Source organism: Oncorhynchus mykiss, chromosome 26 (genome assembly GCF_057628025.1).
Source record: "Oncorhynchus mykiss isolate SJ-2025 chromosome 26, ASM5762802v1, whole genome shotgun sequence".
In the NCBI taxonomy this organism is placed as follows: Eukaryota; Metazoa; Chordata; class Actinopteri; order Salmoniformes; family Salmonidae; genus Oncorhynchus; species Oncorhynchus mykiss.
This window is the reverse complement of record NC_143047.1, coordinates 9,983,155-9,991,639: the sequence shown is the minus strand read 5'-3', so window position 1 is coordinate 9,991,639 and position 8,485 is coordinate 9,983,155.

The following is an 8,485-nucleotide window of genomic DNA, read 5'->3' as shown; positions in this document are numbered from 1 at the left end:
TGAAGATCAATAGTGTTTTTTTCTCCCTTTGCTGTCTTGGATGCAGTAATTAATTACTAAAATCAAAGGCGCATATTTGCAACAAACACACACATTTTTTTATGTGGGGGCTTTGAAGGTAAATGAATCAGATATCTCCATTATCCTCCACAGTGCTGTTTCTAAAAATCACACACATCTCAAACAGAAACCTTACTGTAAATACTTGCTGCTGAGCAGCACACATCACATGACATTCTAGGATCTGCTAAACAGTGAAACAAACCTATTCACACTGACAATGAAGATGAAGAACAAGATGTAATTTGAAAAAGATGAGCTATTCCATTTATGAACACCCAAGTCATTATACAGTCAAGAAGATTCCATAAAATAGCTTCAATATTAGCATGGGCTGTGGTAAAACGTTTTATTTAATGCTGGGTTTTTCAAGTTCTCTTTCCCTCTCTTCGGAGCTTGATGTCCGAAGTACATAACCAATAGCTTGAGCAAGTCTAATATCTCACTCTCATTAAATCATTTAAAATCATTCAATTGCACTGAACTGAGAAAGTTTTGAAGTCATACGATGTTCCGTTGAAAGGTTGAGGATAAGTAGTTTACCCTTTTGTTGGTCCACAAGGTTGTGGTAATTATATGTTTTCACCAGGGACAGTTATTATTCAAATTTGACTGCCATGAAAAATTGCTTCTAAACCACTCTTGAACTGAATGCAAAATGTAGCAGATATGAATAAGTGCTCTTCAGATCAGCTATTCTCAGCTCTCCAGTGACCACCTCTCTTCCAAATACACCAGAAGGTTAACAGAAAAATAAACACAAGCTTGTATTGGAAAATTATTTTTAAATGTTTGGTTTTTGAAGGGGATGTTCAACGACAATATCTAGCTCCTTGTCCTACGCACCTAAAGCCAAAGCCGAGCAATAAAACATGTTCTTACATTTCAGTTTTTCTGTCTTCGCTGTCTAAATGATCATAACTCAATTGACGAGGTGGGCCATCATCCACTTATACTCTTGGTGAATGTCATCCAGAAACATTCTTACTCTTCCGTCTGGCTCTCAACACATTTTCACTGTGATTGAGCTCCCCTTCTTCAGTCTGCAAGTGTCCATAAATAAATCTGACCATTCTTTTCACAAAGTCATGAACTCTGTCTTAATGCTACAACAGAAACTATGATTTGGGGACGTTTTAAAGCTTTCACCATAAAACATTTGCCCCTTTAAAAAAAAAATGTATATGTTCGATCCTTCATTTATCAAAAGAATCCACACTATATGACCTGAAAATAGGTCAATAAAGGCTCCTCAGCAAAAGGCTCAAAATGTAACTCTACTTTAAGGCACATCTTTGTATGGTATACCCCTTAAAGGTTTTGTAAAGGGTACAAAGATTGATGAATAGTTTATAAACTGTTTAGCCTAATCATTGGTTTATAGATGGTTTTATGAATCAGTAACATGCAGGACTAAAATAGCATAGTTGCACATTTGGAGACTCACATCTCCCTCACTAGCTTTAAGCACCAGCTGTCAGAGCATTTTACAGATCACTGCACCTGTACTTAGCCTATCTGTAAACAGTCCATCTATCTACCTACCTCATCCCCATACTGGTATTTATTTATTTATTTTGCTCCTTTGCACCCCAGTATCTCTACCTGCACATTCATCTTCTGCCGATCTACCATTCCAGTGTTTAATTGCTATATTGTAATTACTTCGCCACCATGGCCTATTTATTTCCTTAACTTACCTCATTTGCACTCACTGTATATAGACTTTTTGTTTTATTTTGTTCTACTGTATTATTGACTGTATGTTTTGTTTATTCCATGTGTAACTCTGTGTTGTTGTATGTGTCGAATTGCTACGCTTTATCTTGGCCAGGTCGCAGTTGCAAATGAGAACTTGTTCTCAACTAGCCTCCCTGGTTAAATAAATGTAAAAAATTAGCAACCTACATTTTGCAGAGATCTCCGCATTTAGATGAGGGAAATGAAACCACGATGCTTTATCACAAGCGATAGCTCCTTAGCCTAATCAGATTGGAAACCATTTCATAGATGGATTCGGGTGTAGTTTATAATGAAAGTTAGTCATTCAAGTTAACTTCTCACGGATACAAATGGTGTTCAATGGCACAATGGAGTCCCCCAGCTGCCCAAGCATTTACTCCATCACAGATCTCTCCGAAACATTTCTGATTATTTGGGTGTGAATACTATCATAAACCTGTTCTTATTCCTAAATCTCTGCTTTTTTGTCTCCACTTTCTTATTATGTAAGGATTTGCCATCTGACTAGCATTTCAAAGGGATGTACAAAGACCCAACTAATTAGGAATAGATGGCTGAGTTCCAATACAATGGGGGATGAAAGAACCTTGCTAGCTAATGCCTCTGTGTACAAATCATTTTAACCCTGAGAGCAAAGGACATATAGCAGCATTAGTGAAGAAATGAGGTCGTAGACCCTTGAAATGGGAAACGCTGTTCATATTCAGAAGATGGGTGGTGGTGAAATAAGAAGGGTGTGTCACAATACTCCCCCTATCACATCAATGAACACAGATTAGCTCAATGGGCTGGTGGGCACTTTGTTTGAACCTGGCATTGTGAAGCTAAACCTTTTCTTTTTGCCTCAAAAGATGTTGGATCGGTCAATGCCTACAACCCAAGTCCCTTCAAAGTTCCACTGAGGTAGTTTGATCACCAGAAGCGGCTAGATTATACACCCAGATTGGAAACACTATAGCACAGCAATAGCACGGCTTCTTTTCAATTTCAACAGAAATGTGTAAAATCTTCATTGCTGTCTCATACTGTAAGATCGCTGAACCTTACCCCCCTGGGGAAAGGGATAACAGCTTTTTATTTGACATGTAGGGGGTGAGGAAAGACTGTCAGACAATGGAAAGTATGGAAATGCTCAGTGTTGAAAATTGATTTTTACAAAGGAGACTAATTTCATCATGTCCCACAACAGCTTTGTTTAAGCCATTAGCACCTGGGTCAGACGAGGTAGCCTGAAATCAATCATGCTGTATTTTAATTCTGCATGCTATTTATGATGTCTGGATTTAGTTCAACTAATGGTTATAAATGAATTGCTGGTGCTAGTCACTTGGGGCTCCCGAGTGGTGCAGCGGTCTAAGACACTGCATCTCAGTGCTTGACTACAGACACCCTGGTTCAAATCCAGGCTGTATCACAACTGGCCGTGATTGAGAGTCCCATAGGGCGGTGCACAATTGGCCCACCATCGTCCGGGTTTGGCCGTCATTGTAAATAAGAATTTGTTTATAACTGACTTGCCTAGTTAAATAAAGAATAAACATTTTTAAATCACCAGCAAACTCCATTGTTCCTTTGCTAGTCACAAAGTCAAAGATCATCTCCATAGTTTCAATTAAATTCTGCAATGGGGAAAGAGTATTAAAAGGACAGAAATAAAATGTGTTTGTCTGATACTGTAAATTGGGGATTGTTGTCCTGATTCAGCTGATTAGTACCATAAGGCCAGTTGGAGTAGGGTTGCACCAAAAGTGTGAACACCCAGTAGCTCTCCAAGAGGTCGTAGACCTCAGCTATGAATGTGGAATGTGACCCACACGTCACCAAAGTGTGATTAGGACCCCAATGCATTATTTTGTGAGAACATCGAAGCACAGATTTTTCAAATACATTTCTAATACAGTATCTCGTTTTTGTTTGCAAATGTAATTCCACCTAAGCTCGTTGTAGAGACACCAGCTTAATTTCAGTGCAGACTAGACAAGAATAATAATGGAAGGACTGTGGAGGAATAATCACTAGGGCTTTGCATATAGTGGATTACCATGATGGCTACACTAGTACATTGGGATATTGATAGAAAATGTATCACAATTCTCCAAGGGACTGTTTTCTTGGGGCTTGTTGAGGACAAAAGGTTATTCCTGAGGTTATCATATTTGAGTTGGATACTGTCGCATCTTCAAAATGTATTTTTCAAAAAAATCTGTAGCATTTCACATTCTAATTGGAACTGTAATCAATGTAAATGCATGTCGAGAAAACTAGTATTGACAAAGAATGCTTGTTAGAGTGAATTTGAATAGCGTAGCATCATGTTATGGACATTAATCCACAATTCGTAAACTGTTTAATTTGTGACAACATTGCCTCCATGCTCTGTTTTGTTGTTCAGTAAATGACCTCGAGTCAGCCGTGTAATGAATTATACCGAATAAGTGCAGCCTTAACCTTTAAAATGTATTTTTTACTACAAAGAAACTGATGAAATTTGGAAGAGATTGATTATCTACCCTGGACATGAATCGTTATGTTTAACCCATGTATGAAATAGGGTGCTCAGAAATCTATTTGGGCACCGATAATTGGCAAGACACAAATATTAGTGCAAAATGGGCAGAGAATAAACTATGAACAGCAAGCTAGAGGAAGGAGATTTGTTGAGGAAGGAGAAGTCGTGTTGAATGCAAACTATGGTCCTTTTTCAATTGAAGATGAATGTGTTTAGTTGCAAATGCTTGTCGTGGGTGGAGAAAAACAACAAAGTGAATTGTTCAAGCACAACCCATTCACCTAGGGAACACTGTGTCCTTGCATTCCATGGTACAGTAAGGACTTTGTGAATGCACTCTGTCTATGAATCCTTTATTCACTGGTATTCAAAGGAGGATTTTGAAGTGTTCAACCCCTCAAGTGCTTTTATCTGACAAAGTAGTTGAACCAGCCATGTTTATGTTAGAATACATCTGAACGCCTCTCCCTGTTATAAATTCTAAATTTAAGAGGTTAAAAACTTGATAGCAATTTTTGTTGTACTGTATATGGTCCATACAATATATTTATCATTTTGGGAGTGCAATTGAATTAAATGCAAATAGCACAGATGCTTCCGTTCTGCTTTCGCCTCTCAAACTGATACCGTGTCAGTCACAGATGAGTTCATCTAAAAAAACAAGTAATTGTTTTGAGAAGCATACAGTTTCTTGTATTCTCAAGATAAGGTATATAACACAATCATATCCATCTTATGTATTGTTTAATTGTGGTGATGACCCAGTCATCACAGATGTTCCAGAGGATGGCAAATGGCTACGAGGTTCCACATGAATCCACCTTGATCACTTTTGTTTCTTCAAAGCGAGACAACAACATCACACGACTGAATATCGGCAATAATTTGGAAAACTACACACACTTGACATGTTAAAGGGCTTCTTTTCGACTGCACCAAAAACAATATTTGCATATCATGTTTGAGTAGATGGCAGACTATCTCATTAGTTTGAACAACGCGTCATAATTCTATGACGAGACCGAGTGGATTGTAAACGTTCTAATTAAACTTGTGGAGCATGACCATATTATAAATGACTTCAGTCCATTTGTCTGAGACATTGCATTAAAGGTAGAGGGGTGGAACCTGAATGCAGATGTAACTCACCATGAGGAGGGTGAAAAACCCTGGTGATTACCACTAACTGCCTGTAGTGAAGGTCGAGGACTTTCTTTCAGTGAAAGGGAGCTTTGACTCTTCACAATGAATCACTGTTGTCTGGCCCCACTCTGACGTCCTTCCCCACATAAGTCCCTCTTTCTAACTATATCTGACATCTTTGTTGTTATCCACAAGGGTGGGCTTAGCATGATTAAATAGATGTGAACAAAATAAATGATGAAGAGGAAACCTGGTATACTGTGTTACTGGATCTCCAAATCCTAGAGTTAATATATTTTGCCGCCTCTAGATACACAGCTGCTCCAGGTTTCAAGCTGCATTACCAAGACGGCCACTGGCAAATACCAACTGATAAGGTCTAGTCTCTTATCTCAGATTTAGATAATACATCTGATTAACCAGAAATGGAGCCAAATCCACATCTGCTAACAAGGGGCTGTTTATACAAAGGATATTCAGCTGAGGAACTAAATGATTAAGATCACTAACATGTCTTTTCATGCCTGTAGATTTCCATGATCAACATGGCCTAGCTGGTGTTGCGTAGCAACATCAGTCATCAAGGTGCACGTAGTACAGTTGTGAACATGACCAATCGTGTCTAGTGTTTTGTCAGTATAGATAAATAAGTGATGACGTGTTACAGTACAGTACATATTAATATATATCCAGTGTTGTTGAGATGTTTAGTTATATTTATAAGAACAATGGTTGAAGTAGTCGTGTCATAGTTGTGATTAAATATAGCAGATTGGCATTCCCCCCCCCCCCCCCCAATTTGACACAAGGGTAAGGTTTGCATCTGTTCCTTTCGATAGTCTAGAATAGTGTCTAAGGAACAGGTCTGATATGAGTCATTTATATTCAGGTCACAGTTAGGTGGATTTTGTAATAATCCAGTTATTGATTGGGAACACATCTGTAGAGGAGCCTTTATCTGTACCCAAATTGGGTGCCAGGCCTCTGATGAGTTTCACCCTAGCCAGAGCTGTGACAACTTGGTGCCAATGGCAATCCATACAGATGGTGGCTTACTTCACCCGATGCCCCACAATGAGTTACTGTATCACCTGTGGGATAGCTTTGACCAGGGCATGGGCTCCTATTCTGAATCACAATTCCCACCTGGATCGTCTATGCTAGATGTGTCGCTCCATATCCCCATCAGGTTATACACACTACAATTTCAGGAAGTAAAGTAATTCATCTACATTCTACAATACACTCTGTAAATCATTCCGCCTCGTCCTGGTTAACGAAAACATCTCATAAAAGTGATTTTAATTAATCACTATTGTATACTCCTACACATACTGACAATATTTACCCTCAGAAGAATGATGATATGAATTTATTTGTTTCCGAATCAAACCTTCAACTGACTTCTCATGATTTTACAAATGGAAGGGAATTTTCCACATATGATTCTTGTTCCTTATTGATAGAAGACCTACTCATGCACTGTAGTAGAATTAGAAAAAGCTACGGTTTTCTGCTCTGGGACTGAACGGTGCAGCCTGGGACCCCAAACACTGACCCTTCTCACCCATACCTCCTCTTCAACCACTTTACTGGTACACTGTTGTTAAGCCACATTCTGTAGAGTGCATAGGCTACATACAGAAAGCTAAGGGGCTGGTTAAGATATAGAAAAGGCAACAAAGTGCCTGAAACTTACTGGAGAGATCGGTTTAAGTGAACTATAGTTCACCATTTTTTCATGATCTGCACACATTTTTTTCCCATCTGCATCTACCCACTCTGCTTTTGAGCACCGCTTCACAACAATCCCAAGCAACCCTTTGAGTTGACAATACTCTATAAGGACTGGAGAGAGTCCCTTTGACAGACGTGACTACGACTTACTTGACGTGATTAGTCTTACTCTTTAACTAAAAAGGAGTATGCACCACTACTTCCTTAATGGATTGGGAGAGGATTTCAGACCATTTTGATTGGATGACAGTGAGCGATCCGATCCGGTCTACTGAGCTGCCTGTACTCTCTCTGCACCACCACCACCACTACCTCAGGGTGTGATTAGATGTCGTTGTGGATAAGAGTACTTCCTGACTGCGTCGTGTGCTTGAGCACTTGAGTAAACAGTAGCTCTGACAGTGGGGTCTGATTTCCCCTCTCTTCATTGTCAACACATCCTCATGGTAACCTGTAGGCTGTAGTGGCCTCTCACAGACGGTTCTAGTCGATTGTTTTCTAGAAAAGTGTAAGAGTCAAAGATGACCACCATGATGGCTTTGTCCAAACGTTTAGTTTGTTGCCTACCTGGATGATCATGCACCAACGATAGAGTGTGTGCATGAGAGGGGTAACGATACAATTTTGATATATTCGAACAAAGACTGCATTGTTCATGAAAATGCGACACTGCTGTAACAGGACAGGATAGAGATGCTGGTGTCCGACACCCACAGCTAAAGCTACGGTTGGGTTATTTTAGTTTCACACACATAGACAGGTACAGATAATATATCATATTGCCTGCCTGTCGTTGAACCACAAACCTTTGATTTAATTGAAAAAGGAGTATGCTGTGTCTGTCTTAAAGTTGAAGGAAATAATAGAACTCGTTTTAATTAACCTAATTATGAGTGGTAATTTTTAAACGGCCATAGAGAAATTAGGTTACAATTGGGAGTGTTAGCCTCCACTTTAGAGAGTCAAGTCCACAGCAGTAATATGCAAATGAAGATATCTAGTGGTTTAAAATAAGTTATCTTACCTTTCTGTTAAACATATATACATTACAGAGGTTAATGAATACTATGAATACTATGAATACTAAGATAATCCTGCACATTTTTAATCAAGAGATTCAGGTAGCCTGGCATTTTTGAAAATGTTCACATAAATATGCAATTGTATTTTACATGAGTCTTTAATAAATATATGAATTAATGCCCTTATTCAATAAACTACCATTATTTGATAAATGCTGTGCAGTGCACCATAGCGACAAATCATGACCTTTAGCATACTGGTTAAATCAAG